Source organism: Chrysemys picta, chromosome 1 (genome assembly GCF_011386835.1).
Source record: "Chrysemys picta bellii isolate R12L10 chromosome 1, ASM1138683v2, whole genome shotgun sequence".
Classification (NCBI taxonomy): domain Eukaryota; kingdom Metazoa; phylum Chordata; order Testudines; family Emydidae; genus Chrysemys; species Chrysemys picta.
Window position 1 is genome coordinate 36,550,898 of NC_088791.1, and position 17,097 is coordinate 36,567,994.

Here is a 17,097-nt window from a genome sequence, read left to right on the forward strand (position 1 = left end):
TGTTCTCCAACTCTGGTATTCATTTCCTTCTTTGGTCAGCCTGAGCCTGAAGTTGTAGACCAACTTTTTTCATAAGGATCTGGGGAGGGTCAGGGAGAAGTTTATAGGTAGAAGGGATTAAGATTATGGGGTGACTGAGTTGGGGGGTCTTATTAAATGACAGAGTGCCATTAGCTTTTTGAAGGATACTCATTAACTGGAAATCTGATTAATCAAGTAGTGCATGGCAAAATATTAGATTTTATTGTATTTATTTTTAATTTTGGGAGGAGCTAAGAGCTCTGGGTAGATGGTAGGTGCAATAGAAATTGAAAAATAAATGAATCAAAAGATGGACCTAGTTGTATAAGGACCAAGATGTTTAAGAATAAAGTCATATAATAGTGAAAAAACTAATAACTAGCATTAAAAAGACAGGAAATACAAGGTTAAGGTTGAGAATTACCTAGCTTGCAAGGCATTAAGCAGAATGAATTGAGCCACTCTAATATCCATAATCAGGCATTAAGATTAGTAGTTTATGACAGTGCAATTCATTTAAATGGAAAATATCAGAAAACTGCATGGTCAGGTATACATTTGTTAATGAGGTGTCAGTGAATATTCCTTGATCTTAACAGGAGATAAACTGATCTTAACTGTTTAGAAACACACAAGATGAAAAAAAAATAAAGAGAGAGAAAGGTCAGATCAGTGTTACAAAGGTTTCTGTCCATATATATACTTTCTATAATAGCACTTTTACACCTGATAATTCCAGTTCCTTACCATCCAGTTAGTGCCATCTCATAGCCCTTTCCTGATGTTTTTCTTTGATGACTATGAGCTATCACCTGTTTAAAGAACCTATCAATCAAAAAGAACCTAAATAAATAGCCAATATTCAAATGTCCCCTGAGGTAAAATCCATTGTTACACCCACCAGTTTGACATCAAATGGTGAGCATAGCAGGGTGTGTAGGGATATTGCATATGTGGGCTGCAAGTCCTTTAAAGCATGAACTTTTTTAACCAGGGAGGAACATGTTCTTATTTTTCATGGGCTTGATCTAAAAGCCATCTTAGTTAATAGAAACCCTCCCATTAACTTCACTGGATTTTGGATATTTTCTTTCCTATTTCTGTAGGAGCATTCTCAGTATTAGGGGAGAAGGAATAATTAGAAGTAAAGGGGTATAGCAATATACAGGCTGACCTCTGAACACTCCCTCTTTGAAGGTAACAAAAGTCTACTGAACAAGGTTTGGCACCTCTCTACTTATGCACTATTATTAATGTATTCATAGCAAAAACTGAATGGTCACTAGTTTATCACAACTCAGAATTGGTGTAACTTGACCAGGCTGAGATAGGATACAGTATAGTTTCAGTTTGGTATCAGAGAAGTTAGCTATTACCATTAATGGAAATTATGCAGTGCTTTGGTGCCATGGTAAAAACCCATCCATATAAATCATAAGACGTTTGCAAGTAGAAATACAGTCGAGAGAAAATAACTTTGCAATGACATTTCAGGTATCAATAAAGGCAAATAAAGTCATTAACTTACTGTTTAAATACATCCTACTCAGTACTTAATACAATCTACAAAAGCTAATTTTAGAGAAAGGTGCCAGCAATAAGATTCCTACCAACAAATCACATTTTTATACACTTATCGATTATACCACAACATAATATCATTCCTAGGGGAATCTAGTGCCTCTGGCAAAGAAATTAGCTCACAGATTAATAGGATTCCAAGACCAAAACGGATCACTGTGATCACCTAGTTTGATCTCCTGTATAACACACACCCATAGAACTTGATTTAAAAATTGTCCATGCTGGAGAATGCAACACAACTCTTGGTAAACTGTTCCAATTGTTAATTACTCTCACTGTCAAAAATATACACCTTATTTCCAGTCTGAATTGTTCTAGCTTCAACCTCCAGCCACTGGATTGTGTTATACCTTTCTCTGATAGATCGAAGATCCCATTATTAAATATTTGTTCCCCATGTAGATACTTCTAGATTGTAATCACGTCGGACCTTAACCTTCTCTTTGTTAAGATAAATAGATTGAGCTCCTTGAGTCTATGACAAAAAGGTATGTTTTCTAATCCTTTAGTCATTCTTGTGGCTCTTCTCTGAATCCTCTCTAATTTATCAATATCCCTCTTGAATTGTGGGCACCAGAACTGGACACAGTATTCCAGCAGCAGTCACGGCAGTGCCTAATAGAGAGGTAAAATAACTATTCTATTCATACTCGAGATTCCCTTGTTTATATATCCAGGATCAAATAAGCTCTTTCGGGCAGAGCAGCACATTGGGACCTCATGTTCAGCTGATTATCCACCATGACTCCCAAATCTTTTTCAGAGGCAGTGCTTCCTAGGGTAGAATCCTCCATCCTGTAAGTATGGCCTAAATTCTTTGTTCCTAGATGTATACATTTACATTTAGCTATGTTAAAACACATATTGTTTGCTTGCACCCAGTTTATCAAGGGATCCAAATAACTCTGAATCGATGACCTGCCCTCTTCATTACTTGCCACTCCCCCACTTTGTGTGACATCCTCACATTTTTTCATTGATAATTTTATGTTTTCTTCCAGGTCACTGATAAAAATATTAAATAGCAGAGGGTCAATAACTGATCCCTGCAGGACCCCACTGGAAACACACCCACTTGATGTTGATTCCCTATTTACAATTACATTTTCAGACCTATTAGTTAGCCAGTATTTAATGCATGTAATGTGTGCCATGTTGATTTTATATTGTCCTAGTTCTTCAATAAAAATGTCACGTGGTACCAAGTCAAAAGCCTTACAGAAGTCTAAGTATATTATGTCAACACTATTAACTGTATCAACCAATCTTGCAATCTCATCAAAAAAGTTATCAAGTTAGTTTGACAAGATCTATTTTCCATTAACCCATTTTATGTACATTAATTACATTACCTCCTTTAACTCTTTATAAATCAAGAGCTATATCAGCCACTCCATTACCTTGCCCAGGATCAACGTCAAGCTCATTGGCCTATAATTACCTGGCTCATTCCATTTACCCTTTTTAAAAATTGGCACAAGATTAGCTTTCTTCCAGTCTTCTGGAACTTCCTCAGTGTTCCAAGCCTTATTGAAAATCAACATTAATGGTCCGGCAAGCTCCTCAAACAGCTCTTTAAAAACTTTTGGACGCAAGTTATCTGGAACTGCTGACTTAAAAATGTAGCTTCTGTTTAACATCCCCCAGAGATAAAAGTGGACTGGAAAGTGTGTTATCATTACCATATGATGAGACTATATCATTTGTTTTTCCCCAAAAAATACAGGCTAGAAGTATTTATGGAACACTTCTGCCTTTTCTGCATTATTACTGATAATTTTACCATTTCCATCTAGTAATGGACCATTACTTTTTCAGGATTCTTTTTTGTTCCTAATATTTTTCTAAACTCCTCCTTATAGTCCTTAACTATGTTGGCCTTAGATAGCTCCTTCTGACTCTTTGCTTCCCTTATCAATTTTCTACAATTCCTAACTTCTGATTATATTCATTACTATCAACTTCCCCTTTCATTCATTTGTTTTATCTATCTATCTTTCTATCTATAGATATGTTATTACTCATAACATAGGGAATTTACAGATAGATAGATATATAAAACAAATGAATGAAAGGGGACGTTGATAGTAATATATATATTTTACACTTCCTTCCCTTTTAAACCAGATCAGTACACTGTCAAATTTCTTATTTCAATAAATGATATTAAATCTCCTATGTTATGAGTAATATGGACTTTCAATAGGACTTTCAATTTATGATAGCTTCACCCATTTGTTTCTGCACCCTATGCAACCAAAATAAAATATATTTTGATAGTACAATTTCATTCACAAGCTTTGAACCCTTGTGTAATTACTACAGAAGACTTTAATTTGAGTTTAAACACAGTTATACAAAGGGTTAAGCACCTTTTATTATGAGAGATGGCCAAGGAGGCTGGCTTTCATTTCTCTCCCATCTTTTTATTAACTATTATTGTTTATTTATATATTTATTAGATTTCAAATGTTCAAAAGTGTGTGAGGAGACACACAGCTACACATACAGACATGGTCCCTGTCTCAAAAAGCTTCCATTCTAAGTTCAGGTATGACATAATAAATAAGATGCAAAGACAAACTCCAAACTAAAAGGACTGGGGTGTGGGGAATTGGGAGAAAGACAAAAAAACAACAATGAATAACACTATGTGGTTATTGAATAATGGCCTGATCCAAATCCCACTGAATACAGTGTAAGGTTTTCCAGTAGCTTCAGTGGACTTCAAATCAGTCCCTAGGGTAAGTATACATCTTGGCAGTTCTGTTGCATTAGGTTTTTGATTATTATTTTTTTAAATAATAGTCACTTGGGTTGTGATTTTGCAAAACCTTATCAGGTTGGGTAGCTTGGTAAGGTCCATTTTATCTGCACCACTACTCTTGGAGAGTTTTGGGGAAAAGGGGCAATAAAAGGTTTCAATGTTGGCTCATATCTAGTTGCAAGAGCTTTGGTGACATTGGAATACTCCCTGAAGAACAAAAAAGGGTCCTTTCCCCCTTGTGTACTAACTGATGTGAGAGGCATAAGGCTTTCTGTTAAGATTCACTGAGGTCTATTGCTATAGTCATTTATGAAATAGCATAATTCAGTAGAGGACATGGTGATACCTATTAAAGCTACAGTCAAACTAGACACCCTTTGAATGCATTTATCATAGAACTTTCTGTTTTCTTTGCAAGGCAGATACAATAATAATAAACAGTGAGCAAAGAAAGTTAATCTACCTCCATAGAATTCAATAACAAGTCATTGCAGATCCCACAGGCAGTTGCCAACTCTAGTTTAAAAGAGCATTGCATCAGGTAACATGGGATTATATGATCTACCTTGGTGTAAATTTCAAAGATATAGTAGTATGTCTGGCTCTTTCATGACACAGACAAATTGCTTACTTTGCTGCTCTGTCCTATAATTTTGTTAGCACCGTGAAAAACTCATGTAAGTGGACAGATCATAGATTAGAGCTGTTAGGTGGTAGCCTCTTTTGGAAAATTTTCGTAATGCTTTATCTATCACCTGTATTATTTGCTCATTCCAAGCAGGAGCACTTGTTTATCAGCTGACTCTGCCATCTCTTTGGCAACACACTCCTGGGGCAGGGTAATACTGAAATGCCTTTTGCTCCATGTTCAAACCTTAATACTTCAGGCTCCATTTACAATAAAAGGATTGTCTGAGTTGTCTACAGGAAAGTTTCCATACAATCAGTGTATATATTTTAATAGATTTGACTAGCACCACAGGCTGTTCTGATTATTTTTTTCACTGTGGAATCTATCTTAAAATAATAATCAAATTTCCCAATGTTGAACTTCACTAAGAATAAATGCTATGTGATCAGATGCATCAATTTTAACTGAATTTTTAATGAGCTGTCAAAAGGTGCTTTGTAAGCAGATCTTTAATGTAAAACTGTACTTGGGCTACTACTACAGGTCTTTCATTATTAAACAACAATGCAGAGAAGCTGAAAACAGTAAAGAGTCCAGCTATAGAAATCCCAATGTGAATGAAAGACTGGAAAACTTTCACTGGGGATCCATAAAATGCTTCAATAGAATACTGTATATATATCAGCTACTTGCCTACATACTCAGCCTGAAAGTCACCTACTATAAAAGCTACACTGTAGACAGTTAACTGAAAGATGTAAACTACTTGAGAAAATCTGACAAAGAAACTTGCTTTTTAAAGTAGGCGTTCAATAATAACAAAAGAGGAGTTTGTAGGATAGTTTGCTACCTGAAGGGCTTGAAGTAGAATACTGTGTACTCCAAATTCCATTTAGACAATTCCTTGTATTCACTAAACATTATAAAGATGAAAGAGTGCATTGTGTTAAAACAATACACTGTATAAGATCAAGTTTAAGTTTCCATCCAGTACTAGATATGTTATAAAATAAATATAATGGATCTCCTCTTCATAAGTCCAATATAATTGCCCTAATTCATCAATGCATTACTCCAATTCTATGCTGGTGTTGCTCAATTGAAATCAATGAAGTTACTCCACCATAAAACTAGAGTAACACAATGGTAAATCAGTGTTTCTTTTTATAGGGCCCAATCCTGCATGTCTTTTCTACATAGGATTCCCACCAATTTTAATGACAGGTCTTTGCTGTGAGGGTGAGCTTCATCTCTGCAGAGAACAAAAACAAAGTCTGTGCAACAGTAGGACAGAAGAACATTCCAGTAGGATCTTTATTAATCATTGTGAAAACATTTAAGGCCTGATTTTCACAAGCGTTGGGCACTTGCAGCTCCCACAGAGCTGTGGGTACTCATCACTTCTCCAACTAAGGCCATTAAAATGATCAATTAATGAGATCACAAGCTCATCTTCTCCCCTTCTGTCAGTATAAATAATGGCAGATCCCTTTCACTGGCTGAAAGCTCTCTACTGAGTCCACTAATATTTTATGTATGAACAATGCTCCAGAGTTGTAGGAGCATCTTCAGGCTTAATAGAGAGATATCTGGGTGAAATGTAATGGCCTATGATAAACAGGAAGTCAAATGAACAAATCCAATGGACCATTCTGGCCTTAATCACTATGAAACTATGAAAGAAGGGGGATTTTGGAGAGTTTTGCACACAAATTGCTTTCAATAAACTATTTTTTGGGTCTAGTCTTGTACTCAGGACTATGGCAAAATGCCTATTGGCTTCAATAGAAATTTTGCCTGAATGAGAATCAATTGCATCAAGCCCTTCCATGGTCAACATTATAAGTTAGTTTCATAATCCTGTTTACTGATTATAGAATCAAAGCAAGACCAACTACCAACTAAATCATCTCAGCCAAGGTTTTGTCAAGCCGGGCCTTAAAAACCTGTAAGGAGGGAGATTCCACCACCTCCCTAGGTGACCCATTCCAGTGCTTCACCACCCTCCTAGTGAAATAGTGTTTCCTAATATCCAACCTAGATCTCCCCCACTGCAACTTGAGACCATTGCTGCTTGTTCTGTCATCTGCCACCACTGTGAATAGCCTAACTCCATCCTCTTTGGAATCCTCCTTCAGATAGTTGAAGTTTGCTATCAAATCCCCCCTCACTCTTCTCTTCTGCAGACTAAATAACATCAGTTCCCTCAGCCTCTCCTTGTAAGTCATGTGCCTCAAGCCCCTGATAATTTTTGTTGTCCTCTGCTGGACTCTCTCCAATTTGTCCATATCCCTTCTGTAGTGGGGGGACCAAAACTGGACGCAACACTCCAGATGTGCTGAATAGAGGGGAATAATAACTTCCCTCGATCTGCTGGCAATGCTCCTTCTAATACAGCCCAATATGCCATTAGCCTTCCTGGCAACGAGGGCACACTCCTGACTCATATCCAGCTTCTCATCCACTATAATCCCCAGGTCTGTTTCTGCAGAACTGCTGCATAGCCAGTCGGTCCCCAGACTTTAGCAGTGCATGGGCTTCTTCCTTCCTAAGTGCAGGACTCTGCATTTGTCCTTGTTGAACCTCATCAGATTTCTTTTGGCACAATCCTTCAATTTGTCTAGGTCACTCTGAACCCTATCCCTACCATCCAGCATATCTACCTCTCGCCCAAGTTTAGTGTCATCTGCGAACTTGTTGAGCGTGCAATTAATCCCATCATCCAGATCATTGATAAAGATGTTGAACAAAACTGGCCCCAGGACCGACCCCTGGGGCACTCCGCTTGATACCGGCTGCCAACTAGACATCAAGACATTATCTACAGAAGTACACATTTCAATGTAACCTTAGCAATAGAGTCATGACTGATTTCTCCATAATATATAATGTGTACATGTGCTTCTGTGTATTTTATATATTTGAGCTTCAGACACTTTTCTCTCTAGTATGTGGTCTGGCTTATCATACCTCCACTTTGCTAGTGCTTTAGAAGATGTGGCTTTTCATGAGAAAGAGAAGGGTATAAGTCTGGCTATCAGCATGACGTTCAGTAAACACACTGCTTGTGCTATCATCAGCAAGGGGAAAATGAATCACCTCTCTAATCAACTCTACTTCTTCCACCTCAACTCTTAAATCTTGAGTTCCCTCCCAGTCTTGTTTCTTTGTAGACAGTAAAAATGTGCTGCCTGAAACACACTGCTCAAGCAACAAAAATCCCCTGCAGACTTAAGATAGACAACTTTTAAAAGGGCTTTCTAGAAGATGGTAAACTTGGATCATCCCGCTGAGCTCAGTGACAGCAAAAATCAATCTTGCCAAAGCTCCCGTTCAGTTTACAGTCAGTGAAAGACGAAATTTTCTGGTTTCTATTTCAACTCCATTCCTTTTTGGTCAAGTTACACATTTGAATCCTATCTTTTTTACTATGGAGAGTATTTCTGAAAGCAAATGTTTTTAATTTGAAATTGCAGCCATCAATGCCCTGCCAACTTTTGGCAATTTAGTAGCTTTATAGCTCAATGATTCAAATTCAGTGTCCACTGCTAAACGCCACATTTACTGTGGCCCTGGAGGTATAAATGTTTATAGAAATAGAATAGGACTTAATATCATATAATCTGTGATACTGTTTCAAGCTAACCACTGATTTTGTAAATCTGTTGAAAATAGCCCTTTTACTCTGAAAATGTTTGCTAGAGGTGCAATCCTACAGCTAAACTAAACTCCTATTAATTTTGATGGGAGTTTTGTACAAGTAAAGACTGCAGGATTAGCCTCTGAATTTGCCTGCTTACATCAAAGTGTTCAGATCAGTACATGTACATAATTGTTGGCATACTTACTATAATACAGTACCTGAGTGCACAAATGGACAATTAGATCTTTTGTGCATGCAGCTACTGTGATTGTGTTAAGTGACTAGATAAATTATGTGCATGTAAAACTCTGAAAATCAAATGCCTAAATATTTGAAATCTAGAATCTGCTTAATACTTTGCCAAGTGTATAGTGAGGGGGAAGACACATGAAGTCTTCGCTAACCTGTCCCACAGCCAACAAAAAGGAATAGGAAGATTTTATCCCATGTATTTTAGGGCTAATCCATCCCCATTCCTCTTAAAGCATATCACATCATGAAGGGGACATGGAGAAGGCAAGGCCATGGCTCCACCCCAAAAATGAGCAGCACAGGAGGTGGCAGACTGCAGAAGTGGGAACAAGCTGCATCACGCTAAGATGTGTAGTACCAGGCAGTATGTCTCCTGGAACTCCCCCACTGTCAGTAGCATTTTGCAGACCTCTAAAGGATGTGCCTGGAAAGCACAATCTAGTTCTTAATCAGTTGGCTAAACCTTTCATGTTTGATGTAATGTGTTTCCTCAGTGACTGTCAGAAATTGCCTTACAATTTTACTATATGGCCATCCCTATTTTAAAGCAGTAACACCAAACTTGCAGTCAGATTTATTCATACAGCAATCGAGACTAGAATGATACTGTGTAAATTTCCTGCAGTAAAATAGGTTAACAATGTACATATGGCACAGAATGTCGAAAATCAGGATGCTTGTTTTCCAAAACAAAACAGATTTTGAAAATCAAGCTCAGTCCATTTCTTTTTTAAGCAATTGGGTTAGTTTTCAGAAAGGAAAGGGGGCACATAGCTCAGTGGTTTGAGATTGGCCTGCTAAACCCATGGTTGTGAGTTCAATCCTTGAGGGGGCCATTTAGGGATCTGGGGCAAAATCAGTACTTGCTCCTGCTAGTGAAGGCAATGGGCCGGACTCAATGACCTTTCAGGGTCCCTTCCAGTTCTATGAGATAGGTATATCTCCATATATTAGCAAACTTCAGCTTCAAAATTCAGAGGTGCTGAAAAACTCAGGGCTGGGAATGTTATTTCCAGCCCTTTCCAACTTGCCTTGGATATTGCCATCCTTTTCTTATTTCTGTCTCTGGAAAGCAGAGCTTCAGAGTATAATGTTGCACAAGTAAAAACTTCCACTAATGAACTGAGGCATGCAACCAAAAAGCTTAACAATGAGTGGATGTCCAAATGCCCGCCAAACATGTATACCTGCAATTATCCCCTAAATTCTAAAATACCGATTATCTGCTGCTGTGATATTCCTTTGGTGCTGATTTTGGCAGGCAATTTTTATAGGCATAATGTGATATGTGCTATTTAGTGTTTAGATTAGGCTAGCTATACTGGGAATATCCACAGATAATGGGAATGTGTTCATTGACTTGTTTCCAGTTAACTTTTGGTCTGCATATGAAAGAAGTAGTACATCTTGTCCTCATGCTGAAGATAATACTGAAGGACAGCAGACATTCAGAAGAAAAGAGGATTTTTGCAGGGGAGATGTCTGTGAACTCCTCCCACTGTCACTGATATGTCATAAATGTGACATAGTCCCCAATACTGACAACAATTACATACATGCTTAACTTTATGCAGGGCCGGCTTTAGGACCTGCGGGGCCAGATTTGAATATCCGGCGGTGGTCCGGGTCTTCGGCGGCACTTCGGTGGCACTTCGGCGGCGGGGGGTCCGCTCCGCGTCTTCCGCAGCACTGAAGGATCCCTCGCCGAATGCCGCCGAAAACCCCGGAGTGGACACCCCCCCTCCCACCGCCGAAATGCCGCTGGAGCGGACCGCCGCCGGGTGAGCCTAAGGCGCTGGGCCCTCTTACCCACGGGGCCCGATTCCGGGGAATCGGGAGAATCGGCCTAAAGCCGGCCCTGACTTTATGTGCACTGAAATCCAATGGGACTAGTCACATGCAAACACCCATCAATGCACGATATTTTGCAGCAAAAAAAAAAAAGCATGGATGAGTGTGATGTGGTATACCAACCCCACACAGGGCTAGACTGGATTAATGAGAGCTAGTGGATCAATCAGCCTCACCCTGCTACACCTGCAATAGGTGTCAAGCATGGAGGGAGAAGTTAAATAGGCTGAACCTATTTATGTTGGTGGTGATCAGGAAGGAGAGCTGATCACCGGCATCTACTCAGTGAGAGAAGCCTGCCTAGAGCCAGGGAGCTGGAATGGACTGCTGGCAGATAGAGTCTCTCTGAAGGAAAGTGGGCCTACAACAGAGAGCCTGAGACAGTTGGGAAGGAAAGCAGGAAGAAGTGAGTCTGTGATTGTGGAGGGCCCTGCAGCAGCAGAAAGACTCCTGCTGAGTCAGGGACTGACCGGCAAGGCAAGCAGAGGAAACTCTCCATCAGCAGAACTAGCTGAGCGGCAGCAAATGCCATGAATCTCTGAAATGACCATGTGGAAGAGGCTTAGAGAGAGTGATGCTGATACACAATGAGCTGGGGAAGAGATTGTGCCAAAGGCGCAAGACAGGGAAACATAGGAAGTGGTCCAGGGAGGCAGAAAGGGGGTCAGTGTACTCAGGTCCCTGGTCCAGAACCCAGTGGAGAGGGAGGGCCTGGGATCCTCTGCCAGCGCACTGAGGAAGGAAACTCCCTGACAAGGGGTAAGGGCTATTGAAAACCAGAGGTAAAACCTGATACCAGAGGTAATGACTAATGAGTCGAGTCAGACTGAAGGCCCAACAGAACTATTGTTTGATGGGCTATTACTTTATCCCAGAAAGGGTGGAACTATATCTGACCCAGATGGAGGGCTGTGTCTCAATAAGAAACAGGCCACTACAGGACTGGATCAGCTGTCAGCAGGAAGTGCTAAAGTAGAAGAGCCTGCTATGGCATGCCCAGTCACAAGGGTACATTCCAGCCTCATTCCACTCTGGTCCCTTAATGACACATAAAAGAGCTGGAGCAGCATTAAAGGACCCATATAAAAGAGTCAGAGAACTGAAAAGGAACCGTGGTTCCAAAAGGGGTATAATGCTGTCTCCCAAGGACCTCCTCATTAGCCCTGGTGTAGGGGCTGCACTGTGGGTGGGGCTGGAGGTGGAGGAGTGTGTATGTAACAGAACTAACACAGAGCTGCAGAGATTCCAGGCAGTGCTGCAGTCCACAGGACCCCCATCAAGGGCTGTCAATGTTACACGGGGGGCCTCTCCAGGCAGTGAAGCAACTTGTGATAGCACCAAAGTGGCTTAAAGTCACCTTAACCCTCCCTCCCTCTGTGCTGTGTTTCTTAGAGGCACAGCACAGAATCTCATCCCATGCCTTCATTGTCATCTCACCCCATTGACTTCCACCAAGGTGTTCATGTGTAGGTTCATGCTGGAAATATTACTTTCCTTTTCCTCCTCTTGTTGATAACCGTTATAGTCATCCAAGCAGGAGGCAGAAATAATGCCATGTGGCTTAGGTGACGCATCACATCCAATGAATAGTGAGTGGTGAACAGTCATAGGTATAATCAAAGCAAACAGTTCGGGAATATAATTAGTAAACAGAATAAATGCCTAGATTTGCTGAATAAACTATTCACTATAAATTATTTGTCTAACTCTGCACCCAGATATCACTTAAAACCTACCATGGTGGTGCTATCATTTTTGTTGATGTGTTTGCTTAATTTCTGGATACTCTATAAAGTTACCTAATTAGAATTGCTGACTGGCAATATGCTGTCATGTAATTCCCCAAAAGGCTAGCTTGCAAAGTGGTACTTGCACGAAACACATCACAAAATTACATATAGCAAGCACTATTATGCCCATTTAAATAAGAGCTGCAGTTACAAGTGTCAAGAAGACCTCAGTTGGCTATGAGACTCCATCCCCCCCTTGTCGAAAATGACCTGTCCTTGGCTAATCATACTTTGGTCATCTCCTGGCTGGACTACAGCAGAGCATTATACCTAGAGAAATGATGAGAGAGAGAATGAACCTTGTGCGACAGATGTTATTGTTTCACTTAATGCTGTACTGGAAGGAGCTGAGATACTATATTGATAAAGATGGTATAAAAAAACCTTTATAGAATAAAATAAAGGTGAATAGTGGGTATTTGGCCAGCTCTGAATTGCTGTCTTATCTGATCTTGTGCCTTGTATCTCTACATAATTTTTCTCTTTTTTTTTTTCTATTGGGATTCTTAGCCTGAAAGAGAGGTTATAGGAGCAGTGGAATTTAGGGGTGGGGAGAAACTATAAAGAGAACTATGCAAATTTGCATAGTTTGTTAGACATTTACAGACAAAAAAGCTTATTCTGCACCAAGAAGGATCATTACTTTCAGTAATTAAGAGAAGTTTCCTCCAGGATAGCTCTTGTATTTACAAATTAGCATTCTTTTAAGAGAGTACTGGGCTCTAATTCATCACAGATATTCTTCTTGTTTTTCTGTAACTTGAGCCCAAACAAACAGTTTTTTTTTTTAACTTGGGTTCTAATTACCCTTTTTCCTCATGTAAATTACATTTTTTGTGAGCAAGGTTTCTCCAATGACTGTTGAGAGTTATCCACCCTAGGTCTGTTTTTTCCATTGGGGTTTGCACCACTTAAGGAAAATCTGTTTCTAATCTAGTTCTTCATTCGCACACCACAGGACGCCAACACTTATGCATGTTTTTTTTTTAGTCCAGAAGGAAAACTACTTCTTAGTCCTAGCAGTTTCCTTGGTTTTGTTGCAACTTTGTTTAGTGGAAAAAAAGGAAGGAAAAAAATAGTATGGTCTAATGGTAAGAGCAGGATTTGGGCAGAATGGCTAATGGCTCCAGAATTTGTCTTCTTCACTTTATTACTTGTCCACTACTCTGTGTCCATGGACAAGACACTTAGGACAGATTTTCAGGTGCCTAAAGACTCTGATAGGTGCCTAGTGGAATGTTCAAAAGTGCTTAAGCAAGTTAGGTGATTAACTCCCATCGTTCCTGCTTAAGCACTTTGAAAATCTCAGTAAGGACCAGATTTCAAAGATATTTAGGTGCCTAATGATGAGACAGGCACCTAGTAAGATTTTCAAAAGCACCTAACTCCCATTTCAAGAACATAAAAACGGCTGTACTGGATCAGACCAGTGGTCCATCTACCCCAGTATCCTGTCTTCTGACAGTGGCCAATACCACATGCTTCAAAGGGAATGAACAGAACAGGGCAATTATCAAGTGATCCATTACCTGTTGTCCAGTCCCAGCATCTGGAACTTAGGTGCTTAGGTGCTTCTGAAAATCCAGCTAAGAGCCTATCTGGATCTTTAGGCACCTAAATACCTTTGAAAATCTGGTCCTTTAGGTATCTTTTTGAAAAGCTCGTAAGTGCTTCATTTAGGCCTGACCTTGCAACCACTCATGTGCTTAACGTTACTACCACAAGTAACCCCATTGAAATCAATGAAGTCACTCACTGTATTAAAGCCAAGCATATTTGTAAATAGTTATAGGATCAGGGCCTTACACTCTTTGGAAGTGTTTAGCTAAAATCTTCCTTGTCTCAGTTTACACACCTGTAAAATGCCACAGAGGTGCCATGAAGCTTAATTAATTCTTTGTAAAGCTCTTTGAAATCTCAAATAGGAAGCACTATGTGTGTTCAAATTATCATTATAAAGTGTGCTAATAAATCTCCATTATGCCCAGATATGCCTCGGCAGCATGAAAAGATATTTACCTGCTCTGAAAGCTGGAGACCAAGTGATTATCATTTTTAAAAGGATAGCTGTAGCAATTAAAGAATGTTCATACAGATTTTCAGTAGAAAGACCCTACTAGCTATTAGACATTTGTTTTGTTGTTTTGTTACAAAGCTTGAGGAAACACTTTGAATTCCAAAATATAGAATGGATTGAATTTTAGTTAATTTATTAAAATGAGTCAAATTCCCAGCTCTAATTAAACACATATAAATTAACTTTCCAGCAATTTTTTTTTCAGAGAAAAGTATTGTCACTGCTTCCTACTAAACTGGCTTGAGATGGGAGTTGAAGTCACAATGCTAAGTGGAAAGTGATTCTGATTCGCTCCACTAGATCCAGAAAAATACAGCAAAAAATATTTAAGAGGATTGTGGTTAAATAATAAAGCTATTACTTATGGTTTCTGGAAGTTTTATTGAGCAAAAGAGGGAGAAGTATACCAAGTAATCATAGAAAATGGAGCATGGATCATGCTCCTGTATGAACATCTCTCCAGATCTAGTTATGAGGTGAAAGATTCCTGCCATCTCAGGCATCATTATTGCTTCTCTTCCTGACAGGGCATAAATTATTTCAAACAAAGTGGTCAAAGTGTTCACCCCAAAGATCCCTCCAAGTTTTACTGCAGTGGATAACCTAATAAACATCACCAGTGACAAAAGGGAGTGCAGGAAAGCGTTTGATTACAATTTTTAGGATGGATGACATAACATTTCTGACACATCAGATGCAAGACCATGTAAAAGTAAATTGCTTCTCTCAAGCACAGAACTGATGATCTGGTAAACCACGGAAGGCAAAATAATCTTCATCTCATGGGCATTGCTGAGGGGGCCAATGCAGTTATATTTTTGAACAATGACAACCCTATGTGCTTCCGCTCGGAACCACTGCAGGTTGACTCTTAGTTGACCATTTTGCATCACTTAGTTGGTGAACGGCCTGTGGGAAAAGTGGTACCCATAATAATCTTTTGGCTACACCGGAGTGGTGTCAAGGTAATAATGGGTTCTCTCAGAAAAAAACAAAGATGAATATAGTTAAAGAACCAGACCATCTTCTTTTTGTATGCCTGGTTAATATTTTCTTAGTTCACTTTACTAATGAATATATCTCACTTGTAGAAGTAGTACTTTTACAATGTTTAAAATATACAAAGACCAAAAACTAAATCCAGATATACAGAAGACTTTCATAGAAAATGACCTACACTAATTAATGTTCATGCAAAATAATAAAAATTTCAGCCTTCCACAACATACACATCTAATTACACTGCTCTACAGCCAAAATGCTTCTGAAATAAATGTAGTCAAACTTTACTAATTCTGGGTCACTGAGAACGAAAATGATGCTTAAAATTGTTGATTGGCTCTAGTTTTCAAGATATGCTATTGGGTCAGTATATACAACCCTTGACTTGGGAATGGCGGATGATAAGTGAGTTATAAAGGGAAGGGATCGCTATTTAAACCAGAAATGACTAAAATACATCTTTGACTGGATCTATGAATAAATCTATGACTGGGTTTGGACAGTACTTGCTTTTTAGGCAAAACAATGAATGCTGCAATCTGAAGCTGGTATTGCGTCATACATGATATGAATTGCATCATGTTATTCCTAGAAGTCATGGATGATGCAATCATAATGAAGCTTACATCACTCTGCTGAAAAAATTGCCCTATTTCAGCTCTAGAAATCATACAGTGTCGTGCTCTCTTATTTGTCAGTGTTTGATTTTGCAAAGGGACACATTTCTTTTTAGCCAAAGTGAGCAGAGATGCCTCGTACTTGTGTGAACAGTGCAGATAACTTCTGCTATGTTTGTGGTGAAGTGACTTTTGCATCACAAAAGTACAGTATAACCACTATGGTTAAGAAAGCCCATCACCTTTATTTTGGCTGCAAAATTGGAGATCAGGACAAGAGGTGGACCCCACACATATGCTGCAACAATTGTGCAACAAATCTTCACCAGTGTTTGAACAGGAAAAGGAAATCTATGCCTTTTGCAGTGCCAATAATTTGGAGAGAGCCAACAGATCATACCAGCAATTGTTACTTCTGCATGGTGCCTCCAGTTGGGAAAGGTGTGTCAAAGAAGAAAAAGTGGACTGTGCATTATCAAAACATTCCATCAGCCCAGTACCCCAGGGAGAAGGACTGCCGGTTCCTGATGCACCAGAATCATTCTCACTTGAGTCAGATGAGGAAGAGGAAGAGGATGAAACTTCTGGCCCTGAACCATCAATGTCACAGGACCCACATTTTCTCCCATCCTCCTCCTCTGAACCACACCTCATAACACAAGATGAACTGAATGACCTTGTCAGGGATTTGGAACTACCCAAGAGTAAGGCAGAGCTGTTGGGCTCCAGACTACAGCAGTGGAATCTCCTGGCAGGTGATGTTAGGGTTTTCATGTTCCGTGACCGTCAAAAGGATCTTGTCCCATTCTTCTTCATGGAAGGTGATCTTGTAGCCTGCAATGACATCGATGGTGTGATGGCA